This window comes from Bos taurus, chromosome 24 (genome assembly GCF_002263795.3).
Source record: "Bos taurus isolate L1 Dominette 01449 registration number 42190680 breed Hereford chromosome 24, ARS-UCD2.0, whole genome shotgun sequence".
NCBI lineage: Eukaryota > Metazoa > Chordata > Mammalia > Artiodactyla > Bovidae > Bos > Bos taurus.
Window position 1 is genome coordinate 41787525 of NC_037351.1, and position 19830 is coordinate 41807354.

At 46.9% G+C, this 19830-nt stretch overlaps 1 protein-coding gene across 1 annotated transcript in view; it reads left to right on the plus strand.

Annotated features, from left to right (window-relative positions):
- Positions 1-19830, plus strand: part of RAB31 (RAB31, member RAS oncogene family) — an 81616-nt gene that overhangs the window by 601 nt on the left and 61185 nt on the right. The window lies entirely within an intron of this gene.

Below are 19830 nucleotides of genomic sequence, written 5' to 3' on the forward strand. Positions count from 1 at the left end.
TAAAAAAGAAAACAGAGCTCAACTCGGGGTGAAAAAATGCGCGAGGGGACGACCTGGCGGGAACGTAGAGGGAGAACGCACCGTAGAAAACTTTTCGTGCTGCGGATCAGGGCAGGACGACAGAGTCCTCCCCTGTCCCCACTTCCCCTCCCGAAGCGGGTCCTTCTGAGCCCAAAGAAACGTGGAAGAAGCCGGAAACAAAGACAGACACAAACTCCCCAGTGGTGCGGACCTGCCCCCTGGGAGTGCTTAGGGAATTCAGCTGGCGTTTTGGATCGCTCGCTCTTGGGTACCCACACCACATTCCGGAATTGCTTCTTTGGGAAGAGCTGGTTTTCAGCCCTGGTTTTAGCAGCTTTTGGCACAGACGGCTAGTGTTCAGCCCTTGGCAGTTCTGGTCTCCCAAGAAAACAGTTTCCGAAAAAAGCAGCAAAGGTTGGACCGGTTCTGTTTATATCAAAGCAGTGCTAACTGGTCTGTCAAGAGGGTTGTGCAGAAGCAGATAAAGAAGGAATGGTTCTAGCTTAGGGCCGGATTGCCCCACACCCTGAGGCTGGGAAAGATTAAGGGCAGGAGGAGAAGGGGGCAACAGAGGATGAGATGGTTGGATGGCATCACTGACTCAATGGATATGAGTTTGAGCAAATTCCAGATGGTGAAGGACAGGGAAGCCTGGCGTACCGCAGTCCATGGGTCACAAAGAGTGGGACACGACTGAGTGACTGAACAGCAACAACAAGGGGCTGTCTGGACTCCCTGGAGGCCCTCCTGGAACCTGGGGAGGTCTGGCCTCACTGTCCTTTGCTAAAGCCCTGTTTACACTAGGTTGTCCTGTTGGCCTTGGTCTCCTGATTCATCCAGGGGGGTCAGGCAGAGGCCCTCCCTCCTCTGTGCCTGCCCCCATGTTGGGCCATGGCCTGGATCTGGTGGATGCTGTCCTGGCCTCCCTCTGTTGACCTTTGTCACAGTTGCAGGGGTAGGTGTCACCGCCAGGCTCTCTAACATAAGCCAGATACAAATTCCAGGAATTGCGTGTTTTCCTCCTGAGGAGTCATTTCAGCCTCCAGAAAGCGCTTCAAAGACTCAGAAGGTCGGGTCCCCGGGAAGCAAGAGGCAACTTTGACGTGTGTTATGTGTGTCAAGATTGGCCTTGTGAATAAATAAAATCAGAAATGATATGCTTGTCCCAGCACATGAATTATGTTCAATTTTTCTGCTTATAGATAAGTCTGTTTCCTTCTACAATCAGGTAGAAGAGCTCTGATCCAAAGCAGCAAGCCTGGGTTCTTATGCTGTCCTGCTCACTGGCTGTGCAGTTCTGGAAAAGTATCTTGATCACGGTGTCTGTGAAATGGACGTAATAACATCTTCCCGTTTAAGGCAGAGGACTAGAGCAGACGATCTCCTAAGATACACAGTGCCATTTCTTGCTACCCTGTGACTCCAGGATGATAATTAGCGAGGCTGGGAGATGAGAAAGCTGGGGGAAGCCCTTGCACTTCTTTTTGCCTTATCTCTAAGGATGGAATGCACTTGTTCAGTGACTTCCTGGAGACAATGCCTCTCCTTGTGTGCTGGTCCTTTGCAGAGTCCCAGAGGTAGGAGGCTGGGCTTGAAAGAAAAGAACAGCCCCACAGCAGTTCAGGAAGATAAATCTGAGCAGATGAAGACTTTGAAGTTTCAATCCCATCACCCTGTATCTGTGGTCTTCTTTTTTTGAGGGGCTCTAGGTTTTGTTCTTGTTCAGATCAGAAGCCATTTCTTTGAAATCTCGGAAAGGGCCATTGCTCTTATTATCACACCAAATAATGTGTCTTAAGTCCCCCGGTTTGGCTGGTCCCATCCTGTGTGTGTGATAGCTAGGTTCTCAGCTGCTCCTGAAGCAGGGCGATGCTCTGGGTGAGATAGCACTGTTGGTGATGGTAGTTTAGTCGCTAAGTCATGTCTGGCTCTTTTGTGACCCCATGGACTGTAGCCCACCAGGCTTCTCTGTCCATGGGATTGTGTAGGCAAGAATACTGGAGTGGGTTGCCATTTCCTCCTCCAGGGGATCTTCCCCTACCCAGGGATTGAACCCAAGTCTCCTGAATTGTAGGCAGATTCTTTTATCACTGAGCCACTAGGGAAGCCCTGAGATCGCACTGGGTGTGGCCAAAGCCAATCTAACTGCTGGTTTGCTCTCTTGGCAGATCCACAGGAGAGAGAATCCTGTGGATCCGCCCCTGGAAAAGAGATTCGGTGCCAAGCTCACAGTCCTCTCAGAATTTTAACAGGAGCCCTGGTTCCTCTGTTCTTTGTATGGGAGGCCTGTCTTTTGTGGATGAAGTGTTGCATATAGTCAACACTCAGCTTCCTATTTCAGCCACTTCCACACCTTCCTGAAATCTCAGGCCCTTGCAGCCACGCCCGCTGCCAGCATCACTGTCTGTCAGCCCAGTTGAGCAGGTGATGGGAGTGGGACCGTTTAGCCTTGCTGGCTCACCCGAGAGGCTGAGGGGCTGGTCCTTTAGTGCCTGGTGATCATCCCTGGCACTCGGTGATCACTGGGAGACCTGCTTCCCATTTAAGGCCGTGGTTGTGCTCAGCTCGGGTGGTGCAGGCGTACCCCCCTCTGAGCTAAAGGTCCCCATGTGGATGAAGATTCCTGACCCGAGGGTAACTTGCAGCAGGTGGCAGCAGGGTGTGCCAGGTGGCATGCACCTGTGCTTTTCAAAGCCCTGCTGTTAGGCCCTGGGGTTCAGAACCCTGATCTCACTTCTCTCAGTGCGTGCTCCCATGTGGAACCACAGCCATCTGTGGAGCATTCCCCAGATGCTTTGTGCTCGTGGAAAAATGAAGGACCGAGAGCGTGGGGTTTATTTAGGCTACCTGTTACAAATTCTTGGCTCTTGTTGTTTCCATGGGAGGACTTGGTCATACATATTTCTCCCATGCCTTCGTGAGTGCCCTTCCCTGGGATTACCCCGGATGCCTTGGGATCGAGCTGGGCAGCAGACTGTCCGAGTTGGACTCTTAGGACCCATGAATCTCACTCTTGCCAATTAAAGTGCCAATCTTCCCGCTTTGTGAATCTCAGTTAGTATTATGAAACACATAGCTAAAAAACAACTCCATTAAAAACAGCAAAGTATGTTTAAAAAAAAAAAGTAACAAAAACAATATTGAGGCAGCAGCTGTTCCAACCCCAAAAGTGGAAAGCGTCCCAGTTTGCGTTTTTAACACACATCACCACGTGGCAAAAAGCAGGAGGAGGGAGAGAGAGAGAAAGAGAAGGGGAAGGAGGGGTAGGGCCAGGGGAGGGGGAGAGGCGCTTTCTTTTCTTTTATTATTTCCTCTGGGTGTGTGCACTTAAAAAACTGCTTCCGAATGGAATCCCAAAGAGATTTATATCTGGATTTTGGTTGTCTTGACGACAGTTTAGAGATTTCTGCCACTTCTTCCACAGGCATCAGGGGCCTGGTTAGGCCTCTCCTCTGGCCTCTGTTCAAAGAGCAGGCAAGTCCCTGGAATTCGCTGTGACATCTGGGCGGTGAGGACTTCACCAGAGAGGGCTGAGGGGTCCCCGGGGGCACCAGGACCTACGAGGCTGCTCACAAGAAGCAGATCAGCCTGACCTGTGGACCCTGGCCTGGCTGCTCTGGGTCAGGGTGAGCACCCCTTACTGACAGTATTCTGTAAGGTGATGTGAACGTGTGGGGTCCTCTCGGAAAGAACACATGCATAGCATGGGGAGGAGCCGCCCAGGCAACCATCAGCGTTGTCTAAGTCTGAGGTTCTGTTGGTGGTGCTGGTGCTAAGCTGTTCAGTCATGTCTGACTCTTTGCGAACCCCATGGACTGTAGCCTGACAGGCTCCTCTGTCCATGGAATTCTCCAGGCAAGAATACTGGAGTGGGTTGCCATTCCCTTCTTCAGGGGATCTTCCAGACCAGGGATCAAACCCGGGTCTCCGGCATTACCGGCAGATTCTTTACCATCTGAGCCGCCAGGGAAACCTACACGTTAAGGCACCAGGACGTGAGGAGATTTGAGCTCAGGCGTTAGAAAAGGTCTTCAAGTTCACTTGTGTCCAACAGGTTAGACTAATGTCTAACTTACTCTACTTCCTTTTGTCTGAGTTTGTATAATTTGTCACATGTATTAGAAATTGGAATAGGCTTTCCTTCCCTCGGGCTTCCCTGGTGGCTCAGCTGGTTAAGAATCCGTCTACAGTGCCAGAGACCTGGGTTTGATCCCTGGGTTGGGAAGATCCCCTGGAGAAAGGAACAGCTACCTACTCCAGTATTCTGGCCTGGAGAATTCCATGGACTATATTGTCCATGGGGTCTCAGAGAGTCAGACACAACTGAGCGACTTTTACTCATTTTCCTTCCCTCAGTTATCCACTGATTATCAACAGCTTCTCTCGTGCCGGGAGCTGAGGGTGGCGGCAGGTGGACAGCACAACCACGAAAGTTGCTCAATTGTGTCCGACCCTTTGAGACCCCATGGACTGTATAGTCAGGGATTGCGTGTTACATTTGGTTCTCAGCTCTTTCATCTGAGACAGTCCCTCTCTTTTTTTTACCACCATGACATTGGCACCTCTGAAGCATCCAGGCCAATGGTCATGTACAAAGCCCTGGGATCTCAATGTTTCTGTTTTGTTTCCTCGTTGCTTCTTCTGGGTTCAGATGGGAAGACTGTGTAGGTGGTGTTGAATGGTCTTATTTTTTTCTGTATAATGTGGGGAACATCTTTCTCTTTTAGCTCTATGGCTCTCACTCAGTGAACACTCCTGGTTTCTCTGACTGTGCAGTGGTGTGTCTGAACAGAACAAAGGGCCTTGCCCTTGTGGGTCTGGCGCTCTAGCAGGGACTGAAGGTGTAGACTGAAACCTACTGGGGGTGAGTGAGAAGCCGAGCTCACCCGCCCACCCACCCCGTTCTCCTCTCGGGGCTCCGGGCCCGGTCTTTTTCCATGAGCAATGACCACCTCTTAACAGACCAGATGATTTATTTTCCCCACTTGAGTGCTAAAGCTGCTGAGAGTCGCGGGTGTCCTGAGGAGTTTGTTGGCAGAAATACAGAAAAGTGGGATTTAACATCAGGGGCCCCTGGAGAGCTTTTCCCCGCAGAACCTCCAGGAGTCTTTTCTGATCAGTTTCCTTGCTTCTGAGGCCCAGCCTTCTCCCGTTCTCTGGAGGTCACTACTGCGCCTTCTGCTTACTCCAGCTCTAACCCAGAATGCAGCCTGGGCCACTTTCAGTCTCCATGGAGGCATCTGGATGACTCGGGCTGGTAGAATCCAGGGGAGGTCACGTCCCTCCTACTTTCTTTCCTTTGAGCAAGATCTGGGGAGCTGGATCCCTTTGTATCAACAGTCTGTGTTTTTCTAGAAGAAACAGACACCTGAGTTTTCCAGAATAACTTCCTTTCTGCTCTCATGGAGTCAGTAGTCTAATGAGGACATGCAGATGAGATGCCTGGTCCTGAAAAGTGCCTCTTCACCAGCCAGCCCTGGAAGGGGAGGAGAAAGAAGGGTAGGGGAGGGAATGGGGAGGAGAAGATAAAAGGAAAGAAGTATGAGTGAGGGAGTAAGAGGATGCAGACCTAGGCTTGCACGCGCGCACGCACGCGCACACACACACACACACACACACACACACAGTGTCACATAACATTTGCCCTCTGCTGGCAAGAGAAGAGAGCAAAGCCTTTCTTGTTCTCCTCCCTCCCTTTCTTATCAAATAATTGGCCAGGGCATTTACATTTATAGCGAGCTTAATTAAGAAAGTCTTTCTTTGTGTGTTTTTGAAGAACATCTCATAGCATCAAAGCTTAATACTTCACAGACCCCTTTCATTTTAGGAGCTAAGATACTTTCTAAACTTTTTCATAACAAACTTCTGAAAAGCTACTTTTTTTTTTTTTATTGTCTGAGTTCGTCTTCATTGAATTTTGAATCTGATGATGAGGTTGGGGAGGGATTAGGGGTGAGATGGCAGAGACGGGGTCCTCACCAGGATGACGCCTTCAACCTTGTCTCTTTATTAGGACATGGAACTGTACTGCCTCGCCCGGGTCTTGTTGCCTCTGGTGCGATGGAAATCCCGGGGGCTGTGAAGACAGCATCCTGCCTGCCCTCCTTCATCTCACGGACACCTCCTGGTGGTTCTTCTCTCCCTGTCTTTTATGTTCAGATGACACCTTCATTTTATGATCAGCATCCAGCCCACTGTCCTGCTCCCTGGTTTTCTCTGTGCTTTTCAGCCCCACAGGCTTCCATTGTTGTGTTTCCTTATTCTCTTCTCTTGGGTGAATCTCAGTCTGTCCTTTAAAGAGACACCAGGGCTGGGCTCTTAGAGGAAAATGTTTCTGACTCTGCTTTCCAACCCTCTGAGCAGGGTGGTGTGCTGAGTCCCAGCGAGGGAACTTTCCTTCCGCTGCCAGTATAGACCAGAAACCCAGCCAGCTCACCCTGTGGGGAGTAACACAGGCATTTCATGAGGCTTCTTGTTTTAGTTTTTAAAAAGGGATCTGTAAAAGTAAACGGGGATTTCACTAATGGGAAGAGTGCTGTGGGGATGAAAAGAGACCCTTACGGGTGTGTGCGTGTAGGCAGGTATGAGGACTTGCCACAGAGCTGGGGTGCTGAGGGAAGCTCTGTCCCTGGGTTTCCAGCCCAACAGGGTCCTTGGGCTGATAGAACTGGAGGGGGGAGGTGAAGTAACAGCACCAGGTGACCCCTGGGGTGTCACATGACGTCATGTCACATGACGCTCAATTGCCAGGTAAGGGAGTGGAGCTTGTAGGGCCTTAAAAGGGCCCCAGAAGCACAGCCCAGAGAATATTTTTTTAAAGAAAGACATCGCTTTAAAAAGATGGAGTGTATTATTTCTAGATCTCCATCTCAGGTTAGGTTAATCTTGGTAAGATAACTAGTAGAATCTTTTTTCAATAAGAGTAGAAAGATTTTTGAAACTCTTGCTAAAGTTATAATTTATTATTTGAACATGTTGCTGCTATTGATGTGAATTGCATGATTGTGCATTTTACTCCCGTCAGCTCTGTGCTTCCAGTTTGTTAATGATAATTATTGTGTCACAACTAACCACGTGCACACCCTTAGTCTTGCTTGTGAGCAGTGTAGTTACAGATGCTCTGCTGGTGTCTTCTCTGTATGTCCTTGACTTCTTCCTTATTAAAATTATCCATGGATAGAAGAAAAACAGTAATTATAAACTTACAAGCACCATAATAATTTTCAGTTGCCCTCAGCCCTGATCACAACAGCGACATCAGTAACATTTGAGGAAGATTGAACATAGGCCTGGAATTGAAGCCAAAACTTACTCTGTTCTTTCTCAGGCAAGAAAGTGCTTTGAGAGAGTAGCGTTGAAATAAACACATTACCCTGTGTAAAATAGCTAGCTAACGGGAAGTTGTTGTATAACACAGGGAGCTCAGCCTGGTGCTCTGTGACAACCTAGAAGGGTGGGATGGGGTGGGAGGTAGGAGGGAGGTTCAAGAGGGAGGGGACACGTGTAAACCTGTGGCTGACTCATGTTGTATGGCAGAAATGAACACAACATTGTAAAGCAATTGTCCTCCAATTCAAAATAAATTTAAAAATTAAAAAAAAAAAGAAAAGAAAAAAGAAAGCACTTCAGAATGCCTTGGATGAAGAGGGATGTCTTGAAATTACTCTAGTTTATGAGTATTTCTGTAACCAGGACAGCTGACATGTACCAAGGGTAACTCATGCCAGACACTGTGCTGAGTGTTTTGGCTTTCCGTTGCTTTGTGACAGACCGCCCCAAACTTAGTGCTTAAAACAACAATTTATTGTTCCTCCTCACTGACTGCTCTGGGGGCTGACTGGGCTCAGACGGGCAGTCCTTGCTCAGATGGTGGCCGGGGCTGGAACTGAAGCTGTAGTGGCTTGGGCTGGGCTGGCTGCACCCGCGGGGTGACCAGACATCTGTCTTCACGTGGCTTCTGCACGCCGTCACGTGGGCTTCCTCACAGTGTGGAGTCTCGGGGCAGTCAGACTGCCTCCACAGTGGCTGGCCGTCTCCAGAGCAGGAGTTGTGTTGTGAACTCAAGTTTTCATACATGACATATAGTGAGTCCAAACGAACTGAAACGTCAGAGTTTGCAGCAGAGAAGGGTATTGCAGAACGAGCAAGGGGAACGAACAGCTCACGCTCAGAAAGTCTCAACTCCTCAGTGGTCTGGGGGGAATAGTTTTATAGGAAAATCTGGGGTAAGGGCAGGAAGCAGGTTGTGTTCCAGGCATCTTGTGCTCAGCCTGAAGTTAGAATCCTCCACCTGGGTGACAGGATTTTGAGCATGACCTTGCTAGCATGTGAAGTGAGCAGTAGTTTGAACATTCTCTGGCAATGCTTTGGCCACCTGATGCGAAGAGCCAACTCATTGGAAAAGACCCTGATTCTGGGAAAGATAGAAGGACATCGAAGCCTGGCGTGTTGTGGTCCATGGGGTCGCAAAGAGTTGGACACAACTGAGCAACTGAAAAACAACAACAGCCTGGTTAAGGGCCTTAGTTCCTGCAGAAGAGCACAGAGATATTTGCTGTGCGTCCCTTGAGGAGGAACCAGGACCCTGCCCAAGCTGCACTACGATTTCCTGGGTGCTTTCCCTTTGTTTCTGCATCTCCTCCCTTCCACAATTAGAAACTGCTTGAGTCTGCCCTTTGGAACTTGGGGAAGGTCTAGGAGGCCGAAGCCTTTTTCCTACAAACAAGAAACGGGGGACAAAGAAAGGCTTTTGTGCCCACGAGGGCCCCACAGGGTCCTGCTCGGTCTCTGTTCCATGAGCTTTGGGTGGATGCTAACAGGCTCCTTGCTCATAGATCACAGAATGTCATTTCTGTCACATTTCACTGATCGAGTCAGATGGCCAGCCCAGAAGCAAAGGGAGAATTAGACTCCAACTCTTTTTCAGTCTGTTGGACTGCACGAGCATTTCACCCACATCTTGCATTAAAGGAAACTGAAGCTCGGGGCCAGGTAACAGCACAAAGACTCCCAGCTGATAATAATAATAATAAGTGAGCTTTCAAGGATTACAGCCAGCTCCGCATGACCCTGGAACCAGCGACACAGCCTTTGCTGGGCTGCAGACTTTCTCAGTCACAAATTACTAGTTCAGATTGGCATGTGGCACAGTAGCATGGGGTCACAAAAAGAAAGAAATAAAATAATTCATCAAATTGAACCAGGTTTGAAGTACTTCCCTGGATAAGAAAGTGAAAGTGTTAGTTATTCAGTTGGGTCCGACTCTGGGCGACCCCATGGAGTGAGTATCCTCCCTGAAAGAAAAGGCAAATAGCCTCAGTGTCAGGGTTCTGGCCAGGGTTGGGGAGGTGAGATGATCGGCCTGAATTAGCCGTGAAGACGTGAAGCGGTGTCTGCAAGGAGGCCGGGACACATGCAGGACACACCGTGCTTGGGACAGTGACGCCGGCCCACCCTGGGTTCACTTAGCGCCTCGCAGGGGCAAACAACTGAATGCAGAGTTGTTCCATTCAGTCTTTGGTCAGCCCTGTGTGGCAGCCCCTGCCTGTGTTTTGTGGTATGAGATGAGCTTTGGTAGGTCCCAGGCATCCCGGACGTCACAGGGCTGTGTGTGCAGAGGGACCTTGGGCTCAGCTTTATCCGTTGCCCTTTTCCCAGTTTGTTTTCAGGAAGCCCTGGATTCCAGGCCTTTTTTTCCTTCACTCCCTCAGGGGATACGTGTTGAGTGCTATAATTGTTTCAGAAAGAGTTGGTTCGCAAACTGTGATCAACCTGCTGGATGGTGGAGCTGTAGGCATTAGGAGTTTCTAGGGCTACAGTTCAACTGTCTTCACAGCTAGATGGGCCTCCTGCCAGCTGAACACAGTGGACTCTGGGTCACCCTCAGGTCGGCAGACGTGGCTTGCTCTCGCTTTGTCACGTCCTAGCTCGATTCCCCTGGGAGACCACATAGCTACTGGGGTCCAGATTCCCGCTTTGTAAAATGCTGGCAGTTTGCACAGACAACCCCTCTGACCCGGCCTGGCGTGTCATGTTGAAAAGTTCTCTTACCTCTGCTTCCAAAAACCATTTTACACCCTGATAATCTTGAGGCTTAAGAGAGTCTAAGTAGATTCTTTGCACAAGAGGATCTCCAATTAAGTTTTATTTAATCTGCTTAGCCATGGGATCTGGCAAGGCATAGGTGATAAGTAATAGCTTTTGATTTACTGTGTGATATTGTAGAACTTCATTCTTTTCATGAATTTGACCCAATTTGTAACATACTCTTTAATTAAAAAAAAAATAAATTTGACATTAACACTGAATAAGTTTAAGGTGCGAGCTCAGTCGCTCTGTTGAGTCCAACCCTTTGCGACCCCATGGACTAGCCCACCAGGCTCCTCTGTCCATGGGATTTTCCAGGCAAGAATACTAGAGTGGGTTGCCATTTCCTCTTCCAGGGAATCTTCCTGACCCAGGGATTGAACCTGAGTCTTCTGCGTCTCCTGCCTTAGCAGGTAAATTCTTTACCACTGAGTTTAAGGTTAGGTGTGTGTACACTTATGTGTTATAATATGATTGCTGATGTAGTCATATTTGTCACATTGCATAATTGTAGTACAATTTTTGTCTATATTCATCATACTGTGCCCTAAATCTCAATGGCTTATTCACTACTTGTTACAACTTTGTGCCCTTAACAATAGCAGTCTTACCCCTTCTCCCTGGCTGAAGCCCCATCCCCTGGTTACCACCATTTTACTGTCTGTTTCTTATAGGTTTAACTTTTTCAGATTTAACATATAAGTGGTAGCACCCAGTACTGGTCTTTCTCTGACTTATCTCACATAGCATTATGTGTTCAAGGTCCATCCATGTGGTCACAGATGAGAGGATGTCTTCCTTCCTCAAGGCTGAATAATACTCTCTTTTCTGTTTGTACTACATCCTTTTCATCCATTCATTCTTTGATGGGCATTTGGATTGTTTCCATATCTGGGCTCTTGTGAATAATATTGTGGTTAACATGGGGTACAGATATTTCGTTGAAATCCTGTGTTCATTTCCTTCGGATATAAGCCCAGAAATGGAATTACTAGATCATATGTTAAATCTATTTTTAATTTTTTGAGGAACCTCAATATTATTTCCCATAGTGTTAGACCAATTTACATTCCCACCACAGAGCACAAGGGTTCCCTTTTCACTACATTTTCACTACAACCTGTTGTCTCTTATCTTTTTGGTCATGGCCATTCTAACAGGTGTAAGGTGATATCTCATGGTGATGTAACTTATTCTTTACATTTTTGTACTAAAGTGTAAGGTTCTTGCAAAAAAGCTCATAGATCTTATAGTGCACAATGGATTTTGACAAATTAAACTGACCTATGTAAATGTCCAGATCTAAGAGTAGAATATTCCTGGGAATTCCCTGGAGGCCTAATGGCTAGGATTCTGTGCTTCCATTGCCAGGAACCCAGGTTCAATCCATGATCAGGGAACTAAGGCCTCACAAGCTATGAGGCATAGCCAAAAAAAAAAAATTAAAAACCAGAATATTCCCAGTAAGTGTTTATGAATGATTTTCTGCACCTTTACCAACACTGAATATCATCAAAACTTTTTATCTTTGCTGATATTATTGATAAAAGTTGATAACTTGTTCTAATTTGATTTCTTTAATTATGGATGACTTTGAGCATCTTTTTATGTTTATTGACTAGCTCTATTTCTTGTTACCTACACATTCACATCATTTACCTAATTTTTATTGGGTTATTTTTCTTACTGACTTTTGAGACGCTTTGTATATTAAAAAACCAAACCCTTTGTCATTTGTATTACACAAGCCTTTCTTCAATTTGTTGCTCTCTAGTTTACTTTTTTTTTTACTGAATTAAAAATCGTATTAATATTTTAAACTCTTTGTTTAGTCAAATATATCAGTATTTTCCTTTATAGTTTTGGTGTTTATGTCTTGCTTAGAAAGTGCTTCCATATTCTAATATTGTAAAATTTTAACCTATATTTTAATTTTCCTTTTGTTCATTCATAGTGTTTTACATTTTTTTAATTAAAAAATATTTTTTTATCATGTGAAATTTATTTTGGTACAAAGAGTCAGGTTGGGATTCACATTTTTTCTTCTTTACTCCAAATGTCTAGGTAGTTGTTTTAATGCTGTTTGTTGATTAATTCATCATTAGTCACTTGTCTGATATGTTATTTTTTGTCATAAATGAAGTCCCTGTATGTATTTGGGTCTGTTTATGGACTCTGTATTGTTCTACTAAAAAATGCACTGATTTCTGAATCTATCAGATACAGGAAAATTTAGAAATCGTGTGAAGGAACCTGCTTTCGGGTACTGAATGGTACATGGGTCTTGGACATCCAGGGCTGTAAGTACGATCTAGGTGATTGGTTTGCTCACGGAACGAATATTAATATTAATGAGCACAAGCTTTCCTAGGTGCTGAGTGTATTGCGAGTTTTGTTCATCTGTGCCAATGTTCATCTTACCAAGAATGATAATCTGGGACATTGCATATATGGAATTCATTCAGTGGTTAGTGGAATATGCTTTAATGAGTGAAAAATTTGAGAGGAGCTAAAAGGAAAGAGTGATGTAGTAAGCTGAGCCTTAGCTGGGTGGTACCCATCTCTGAAGTGCGATGGCTTCTGTGTTTCGACCAGTTTTAGAAAAATACGTAGGCGAAATGATGAGTTAACAGTTTCCACCATCTACAGCCCTGGGATATTTTCCATGCTGTGTTTCTTTATTTTTCCCCCTTCAGTATGAGTGGGATTACTTCTACTGGAGTTAGTCCAGAAAGTGCTGTGTCAGTGGGAAAGTGAGTGATACATTGAGCTTAATGTGTAGGATCCTTCATCTCCCACAAATAGAGCAGGGCTGGAGCCCTTCTTGTGACAGGCTGAAGCTTTCTGATACCTGTGGTGATGGACTGTAGGGCATACTCTCTGGTCAGTGAAACAATGACCCCGCATCACAGCGGGTCCAGCACTGCTTATTGCCGGTCAGGAGGGGCAGAGGCTACTTTCAGAAGGACACTCTTCAGTATCAAGTGTGAATCCAGAGGCACAGGTTCTTCTTCTTTCTAAGTCTGATTCTTCCTCTCTGCCAGGAGTCCCAACCTGAACCCGAAGTGTCATCCCATTCTCCTGGGCTCCCATCATTTCCAGGAGTCGCCCAAGAGAGGTATGGACACAGTTCCTGGGACCATGGGCTGCCACCTGCCTCCCAGCTGGCAACCTCTGCTCCTGCTCTGGGGGCGGATCCACATCTCCTGGGTGCTGTGTCCCAGCCTCTCTGCCACCGGCCCCTCCTCTGTCTTTAGACTCATCTTCCCCGCCATGAGCCCTCATACGTGAATCCACGCACATGACTGGTGAAATCTCATGGGTGTGAAATGGGCTCATTGCCCTCTGATGGACAGAACTCCCTTTGACTGGAATGTTAATACTTCTGTTGCCTGTAACCCTCACATATCATGGTATGGTAGACTTCCTTGGGTTACTTTCCAGGTCACATGTAGGGTGGGCAGGATTCTCAGAGCCCCTGCAAAGTGCCTGAGGAAAGAGCTGCTTCTACCTGAGAACTAAACTGAGTTTCATCTGGAGTTGGGTGTGGCTCCCAGTCGGAGTTGTAGAAGCCAAAGAATTACCCGGAACGAATGTGGTCGGTGTTTGTGTGTTATTTTAGGAAATTCCTTAGAGTCTTAATTTTGGAGGGAAGCAGATCCTGCCTCTGAATAAACTCAAGGAGGCTGAGTACCTCTCGGGCAGCGCAGCTATGGGCAGGTGACCTAGTTTGAACAGCCTGAGGTCTGCGCCCCAGACCTGGCCTGGGAGCAAGGCGACAGTGGGGAGCTGTGCCTGCAGACTCATGGTTGGCCTGGGGTTGAGGCATGATTTCGGCTGTGACCACGGCTCTCCAGTTTCCTGAGAATCCCATGAGTAACCCATGCGGCTCACCACGTCCCGCAGTGGTGCTCTTCTGGTCCTGAAGTCTTAACAGAGCTCACACCTCACGGTGCCGGGTGATGGAACGGTGGTCTTACATCAGCAGCATGTGCTGGGCATCTTGCTTGTGATCTTATTCTCACAAAATCTATTTCTTCTTTTGAAAAGGGGCACTTTTCCTCACTCTTTGCCATCTTGATGTAGAGAGTAAACAGCATCTTCTTTGCCATTAAGACGTGTAATTTTGAGTCTGGACTTTGGATCTTGAACCCAGAGCTGAAGCTGTGGAAGCTGGCTGCCTATTGTTGTCACCGATCTGTCTCCCTGTCGTGTCCGCAGAGGGACACAGCTGGCCCGGGGCCTCCCCATAGGCGGTGCCCTGTGATGCTGGAGGCAGCGGAGCCTTTCCTGTGACAGAGAGGGAGTTCCTGCTTGTTCATTCATAGTCAGAGCTGAAATTTGTTCATTTATAAATTTCTTGACAACTTAGAATAAGAAAATAGTGGCATTCAACCTGGGAGTTCTTGGTAAATATTTACTGATTGTGTTAGCATGATATTGGGTGCCCAAAGGCAATTCGGCAAATGTTAATAATTAATTAGACTTACCAAAGGCAAAAGAAGTCTCCAGTGGGTCACGCTTTCAGTTTCTAAAAAGCCTTCAGACTCCAGTAGTGATAAATTTGCTTGAAATATTGTATAATCTGTGTTAGAATACACAAATGTATATTAAAAGCAGAGTACTGTTTTATGTGAATTTCCAAGCTTTCCCCTAAGACTAAAAGGTAGTGCTTTGAAATATTGGATGAGAAGAACCAGAGGTCATTATTTTTGTTTTTAAATCTGTTTGGTCTTCACTTTACTCTTTCAAGTGTCTATTAAAATGTATCACCTGTTTGCACTTATGAATGTTTTATATGCCAGTTGTAAAAATGGATCAATGGATTTATGTGTCTAGAAGATCAGTTAATTGGTTTTGAATGGTGTGCCAAGGTGACACAGTCAGTTTTATGATTTCCATAGATGATGGATTTTGCTCCCGTGACGAGGTCAAGCACATAAAAATTCCAATCAAATGCCATAAAAAGCACAGTTCCGTATGCCAGTCTGATTCTGCAGGAGTCTTATTGTGGCAGGGCTGGCAATTCCATCTGTCCCAGCTGAAGGTCAGCCCCAGTCCTGTCTCTGTAGCAGATGATCACACACACAGCTTCCTGATGCACATAATATAGTGAAAATACATGGATAATATGGATTTACATTATAGGTCATTTAAATCTGAAAGCGTATTTATTTTGATTGCAGTCGAGGCTGAGTGGGAGGTGGAGTGTAGCTGCTGTAATTCAGCAGGGCAGGGGCGGTGTTGGTCTGTCTTGGTGATAGTCTGTTTTCTCTCTCCTGCTTGGTGTCCCAGGGGGAGCGGGTAAATACTGCTGTTAATTACGTGCCTTTCCTAATGGGCAGATGTCTGTCATCCCTGACTGCAGCTCTTGATCAAAAATGGAGTAGCCAACGCGAATAGCTTGTGTTTATTATTCTGGTCATGGAAGACAGCAGGTGTCACAGCAGATCAATCTTAGATTGGTAATAGGTCATTGAGAAGGCAGAAAATGGCAGGCTAGGACAAATTGACCCATACCTGTCATATAGTCTCAGGGAACGACGGTAGATTATGCGTGCTGCAGCTGAAATATATAGCTTAAGGCATCTAAGTCAGGGTCAGGGGGTTCCAGCAGATACCCCACCCCCTTCTGCTTCTTTCAAGGGCCTCTGTTACTGAATGGTCTTAAAAAGAGTTTTGTCTGCCCTAATGGTAACCAACAAGACAGGATTACCAACGACTTGGTCTTGGCAGGCACGCTGGCTGTCATGGCACCCTGCTGGGCCTTATGCGTGGAAGTGGATGCAACTGCTGAAGAAGGGCCAGAGCTGCCCTGTGGGGCAGAGAGCGCAACCCAGATCAGATGATGTCCTGCCAGCCCCGGGTGGTGGAAAACTGGGTCTGGGCAGACAGAACATCTGCCCAATAGCTAAATGTGGGTAAGGGGCATTTTCCAAAGAAGGGCGTAGTCTAGAAAGAATATGGGTTTAAAGAAATGGGGTACTGTCATACTTGTATATAGATAAATAAGTAAAGCTTATCAATTTAGATTTGGAAATTGTGAGATTTCAGACACAGGGCCAGAATGAATCTACCTTATAAATGAGTGAGGAATAAGCAGATGATGAGGTCCAACAAGCTCTAAGGATAATTCTCAGTTTGTTTAGAGGGATGTGTGGGTTTTTAAATTCTTTAATGCACTGTGTTGATGAGGATACAGGCTGAGACCCCAAAGTCCAGGGACTTAGGCAGGAGAGAAATCATCTTTTTCTTCTTGGTCAGCTCTGGTAGCTGATTCAGGACTGCTCTGATGGATTTGGGGGTCAATTTATTGCCTCTGCTTCTATCCCGTTTGCTGGAACCTAGTCTCCTGACCACCTCGACAGCAGGGGTGACCTGCTAAATCTCAGGGCTCTTTTTCTAATGGATGAACGGCAGCAATGATCCTCTCCCATATGCCCCTTTCATGTCCTAACAAGGTCACTGCCGGCATATAAAATTTGAAGACAGCGGGTTTATTACTTGACCGGATCTTTGACATGAGCCATTTCTCAGACTCTGGATTCTAAGGAGAGAGAAACAAGCTTTAAGCTGGTTTGTGGAGCTTCCTCAGCTCAGATCCCTCACTTGTATAATGTTGGTAACAGTGTCTGTCCCAGCGAGTAACAGTTACGCAGCACAGGTAACATGAGACCATGGGGGCCCCTACCTGTCATGTGATAACTTCTAAATAGAAGGAAGTTCTTCCTCTCCAGGAGGACTGGTAAAGGTCATCTACTTCCCTGATGCTTCTGGAAAAACAAGTTGATTTGCTCAGAAGTTACCTTAGTTTGCCTTATTGCACCAGGATTACACCATGTTACTGTAAAAGTGTTTTTACTTCTCCAAATGCAAATTTTAAAATTCTGTGATGGGCTAACAGCATTCACCCAGAGGCAACTCATACCATCCAGACACATCTGGCCCCATTGCACCAGTGCTAGAAAGAAGGGACAATAGAGCAGGTGTCTGGGGCATGAGGCATGCCCCGTGAGCTAGTCCCCGAGGCAGAGTGGATCTTCTCCACCTGGCCTGTAGCCCGGGTCCCTGGCTCTCAAGCCCATTCCTGTCAGGCGAGCTGCTGGTCCTGGGCAGGCCCCTGGCAGGTGCTGCTTTTGGGCAGGTATGATTCCTGCTGGGGAATCTTGTGCTGGAAATGTGAGATGGCCAGTGGCACCCTGGGACATGGCAGCTCCAGATTTGGGGGGACATTGCTAAGTGATGTATCACAGGGACTGAAGTCCTGAGGTTGGAATTGATGAGGCTTTAGTGGGAGGACCCACCATTTGGGAAGCCACGTTCTTTCCCATCACTGCCCCTCCCCAGCCGGGGTCCCACGTGTGGGCTCCCAAAGCAGCTCCCCTAGTGCTTTGCTGGCTTCCCTGGGCTGTGTGAGGGGGTGTTGCGGAGCACGGACTTTAGGCGTGAGCTTCAGTAGTTGCAGCTCCTGGGCTCTAGACCACAGGCTCAGAGTTTCGGTGCACGGGCTTAGTTGCTCCACCGTTTGTGCGATCTTCCCAGATCAAGAATGGAACCCATGTCTCCCATGTTGGCAGGTGGATTCTTTACCACTGAGCCACCAGGGAAGCCCCTGAATTAATTGTTCACTTTAAAATGATTAATTTTGTGTTATGAAAATTGCACCTCAACAAAAACTACAAGTGTAGACTACTTCCACATGTGATATGGTTTAAACGTGAGCAGTTAGGAGGCAGAGGGTTTAGGTCCCAATGTTAACATTTTGCCATCAGAGACACACGACACATGGGGCGTCAGCGATGGAGCTGGCTTCCAGCAGGGTTCCTGTAAGTCCGCCTTTGTTTTGCTCACTCTGATTAGCACAATCACAATGAAGCGCATCCCATAGAGGCCAGAATCTGTGACTCGGGTGATGGCCCTTTAAAATTTGGATAATACAAATGAGTGTGGGGAAAACTTGTTAGTGGAAAAAATTACGCTTATACAGAGAAGCTTAAAGAAGGAAACAGAATGTGCATGCTGATTCCTCTACGTAGGATCACATCTGTTCCTACTTAAAAATAGACCCAAGGAATCCTTTGTGTAGAATTACAAAGTTCAAAGGCTACAAAAAGGTACGTCATTCCCAATCTTTGTTGTTGTTCAGTCGCTTGATCTTGTCTGACTCTCTGCGACCCCATGGACTACAGCACACCAGGCTTCCCTGTCCTTCTCTAACTCTTGGAATTTGCTTCCAATCTTGGATGGCTACTGTTAATGTATCTGTGTGATTTTTTTTTTTAAGGATGTGTTTCAGGCTTGTGCTCACACACCCAGATATTTTTTTAAAATAAAGAAGTCATTACAGACCTGAAAACGGATTTTTTCAATCTATAGATCTTGGAACGCTTTCCATACATAGCAGCTCATGCAGGTAGGCTTCATTGTTTTAAATGGCTGCATAATCACCACGATGACAGTTAGCCAGCACAGTTCTCATTGCTGTGGATGTATTATCTTGTTTAATCTTTGCCACAGTCCTACTTGGCGGGCCCTGCTACTGCTCCTGTTTCAGAGGAAGGAACAGAAGCACAGAGAACTAGTAAGAAAATTAAATCTCGTGTGTCAGACCCCAAACACACACTCTGACTGCTCCCAAATTCTGCTCCCCTGCACAGTTAGTTCGTGGGTGGGCTGGGGGCTATCATGAGTTCCGGTTTCCCTACAGGCCACCTCCTGACTGTTATTTTCCATTCTTCCTTTGTCACAGCATCTCCTAGGATGTACGCCCCATGTGTCTCACACTCTGGGTTGTGATCTCTTGGGGTTTGTTTCCTTGGAGTTCTCTTCATGTTTTCCTCCAGTTAAAAGAGACAGGGAACAACTCAGAAGAGCAAAACAATTATGATTAAGGTTTACAAAGTTATTCCCGAATAGTTATCAGATTTGGATCTTCTAGCCCAGAAAAGAGAGCATGCATAATTTCTTTTGCACACAGGAAGAAATCTCAGAGACTCCTCTCCTGTAGGGGAGGCAGGTCCTGGGTGTCCCCCTGGGATGCCATCTGGTTGAGAACCACTCTGAGATTTTCTGGGTGGCCCTGTCTGCCCTGCCACGTGGTGAGTGGACTCCAGGGTATACAGTGGGGCTGAGGAAGCCCCCACCCCGGGTGCCAGGGCCCTTGCTGTTTATTTCTTCCTTGTCTTGGCACTGGGTCATCTCCCATGCTGAGCTCTAGATTGAACAGTAGCTGGTAACCCAGCCCATGGATCAGAGGGTAGGACGCTGGTACTTGGTGACTTCATGGCATTATCAGATTCGGATGTTACAGAGAACAGATGTGCACTGATGCTTCACCTTTTTTAGAGAAGCTAATAGACACCTGGGACTTCCCAAGTGGCGCAGTGGTCATGAATCTGCCTGCCAATGCAGAAGACTCAGGAGATGTGGTTTGATCCCTGGGTTGGGAACATCCCATGGAGGAGGGCATGGAAACTCATTCCAGTATTCTTGCCTGGAGAATCCCATGGACAGAGGAGCCTGGCGAGCTACAGTCCATGGGGTCACAAAGAGTTGGCCATGACTGAGCAACTGAGCGTGCAGGCAAATGGACAGTGCAGTGATGCTGGCCAGCCTTGTGGCTACTGTTTTGAGACGCATGAACATAGAGCTGGTTTGGATCTAGAGTCCAGATCAAACGTCATAGAAAACTCAAGTTCCAAAGTGTTTTCCTTCAGTCAGCAG